The sequence below is a fragment of the Pongo pygmaeus genome, chromosome 22 (assembly GCF_028885625.2).
Source record: "Pongo pygmaeus isolate AG05252 chromosome 22, NHGRI_mPonPyg2-v2.0_pri, whole genome shotgun sequence".
In the NCBI taxonomy this organism is placed as follows: Eukaryota; Metazoa; Chordata; class Mammalia; order Primates; family Hominidae; genus Pongo; species Pongo pygmaeus.
In genome coordinates, this window is record NC_072395.2 from 25,406,355 (window position 1) to 25,408,905 (window position 2,551).

The following is a 2,551-nucleotide window of genomic DNA, read 5'->3' on the forward strand; positions in this document are numbered from 1 at the left end:
ATTATAGATTTCAAAGCTATTGTTTGAAATAACTCAAACAAGCAAAACATTAGTATTTTTATCTTGAAATTCTTGGTGAATTTTATGTTCTAGCCCATAATATATTAGTTTATTTTAACACAAAAGTTTCCTCCAAAATGGACATGTCCAAAAGATACACCATGCTGGCGACTGTGGACGCTGCGGCGGCAGCGGGTTCCGTTGCGCGTGGCGCACGGGGTGGGAGCGGAGCCCAGGCCGGGAGCAGGCGCCGCCGCCGGCGACCATGGGGAACTTGGCCGCCAGCTCGCCGCCCATAGGGCCGCCACCTCCGCCCTCGCCGCCTGGCTTCCCGCTGCCGCGGCTGGGAGGCGGCCTGGGCGCCGGCACCAGTACGAGTCGAGTTTCAGAACGGACCCCCGGGGCTGCAACCGCCAGCGCCTCAGGGGCCGCCGAGGATGGGGCCTGCGGCTGCCTGCCCAACCCGGGCACATTCGGGGAGTGACACCGGAAGTGCAAGGAGCTGTTTCCCATTCAGATGGAGGGTGTCAAACTCAGTCAACAAAGGGTTGAGTAACCATTTCCAGATGAACCACACAGTAGCCCTCAGCACAATCGGGGAGTCCGACTACCACTTCGGGGTCACGTACGGGGGGACAAAGCAGCTGAGTCCCACAGAGGCGTTCCCTGTACTGGTGGGTGACATGGACAACAGCGGCAGTCTCAACGCTCAGGTCATTCACCAGCTGGGCCCCGGTCTCAGGTCCAAGATGGCCATCCAGACCCAGCAGTTGAAGTTTGTGAACTGGCAGGTGGACGGGGAGTATCGGGGCTCTGACTCACAGCAGCCGTCACCCTGGGGAACCCAGACGTCCTCGTGGGTTCAGGAATCCTCGTAGCCCACTACCTCCAGAGCATCACGCCTTGCCTGGCCCTGGGCGGAGAGCTGGTCTACCACCGGCGGCCTGGGGAGGAAGGCACTGTCATGTCTCTAGCTGGTAAATACACATTGAACAACTGGTTGGCAACTGTAACGTTGGGCCAGGCGGGCGTGCACGCAACATACTACCACAAAGCCAGTGACCAGCTGCAGGTGGGTGTGGAGTTTGAGGCTAGTACAAAGATGCCGGACACCAGCGTCTCCTTCGGGTACCAGCTGGACCTGCCTAAGGCCAAGCTCCTCTTCAAAGGCTCTGTGGATAGCAACTGGATCGTGAGTGCCACGCTGGAGAAGAAGCTCTCGCCCCTGCCCCTGACACTGGCCCTTGGGGCCTTCCTCAATCACCGCAAGAACAAGTTCCAGTGTGGCTTTGGCCTCACCATCGGCTGAGCCCTCCTGGGCCCCGCCTTCCACGCCCTTCCGATTCCACCTCCACCTCCACCTCCCCCTGACACAGAGGGGAGACCTGAGCCCCCCTTCCCTTCCCTCCCCCCTCGGGGGTTGGCGGGACATCGGAAAGGAGGGACCCCGCCACCCCAGCAACTGAGGAGGGGATTCTGGAACCGAATGGCGCTTCGGGATTCTGAGTACCAGGGGCAGCGTGACCAGTGGGCCTGGGGTCCCGGGAGGGATTCCAGAATTGAGGGGCACGCAAGATTCTGAGCACCAGGGGCAGAGGCGGCCAGACAACCTCACAGAGGAGTGTCCTGGCGTCCCCATCCTCCAAAGGGCCTGAGCCCGCCCCGAGGGGGCAGTGAGAGGAGCTTCCCCATCCCCGATCAGTCCACCCTGCCCCGTCCGCTTTCCCATCTCCTCGGTATAAATCATGTTTATAAGTTATGTAAGAACCGGGACATTTTACAGAAAAAAAAAACAAAAAACAACAAAAAATATACGTGGGAAAAAAAAAAAGATACACCATGCTTATCTAAGGCTTTTAGTACCTCCTGTCATAGTTGCATATATGCCAGATTGAGGGGAACAGAGCTAGGGGAATTTGGTAAAATGCTCATTATACAGAACTGTAATACCTATTGTGGCATTTTAATTATGTAAAAGCTTAATGAAATACTACCTAAAAAGATACTGTTTATTTTTCTAAAAGATTTCATAGCACTCTGTGGTACTGAGATTTTCTAAAATTTAGAAAACAACTTTAGTAATTATGTTTGTCTACTATAGTAATTATGTTTTTCTTCTTTCACTCTTCAGGTTTTCCATTAATATAGAAAGTAAAATTTCCATACATTTCCATTTATTTTAAAACAAAGTAGTGTCAACAAATCTACATTACCTATAGAATATAAAGAGAAGTATGTGAAACTTTACAAACATTTAAGTCATACTTTCCTGACAGACAACCCCATGCCTGCTATCATGTCATCTACAGCACTCATTTTCAGCAATACTTGTTCAATTAGCCCAGCTTCTGTGCTAGTCTGCACATTCCGAACACTTTTTCATAGAATGGCTGTAAACATGCTCCCTATTTCTGCTTGAAATGTTACATCACAATGCTCTAAAAGCCCTGTCATGCATGTTATACTCTCAGCATCCTGGATAATAAAGTTCATCTCCAGTTCAATTTCTCCACCAACCAGCTGAAAGTAAACAGAAACAATAGTGTTAACA

At 51.6% G+C, this 2,551-nt stretch overlaps 1 pseudogene; it reads left to right on the forward strand.

The window, feature by feature from the left end:
- Positions 1-265: 265 nt before the first annotated feature.
- LOC129022331 (mitochondrial import receptor subunit TOM40 homolog) lies at positions 266-1,403 on the forward strand (annotated as a pseudogene).
- The last annotated feature ends 1,148 nt before the right edge of the window (positions 1,404-2,551 follow it).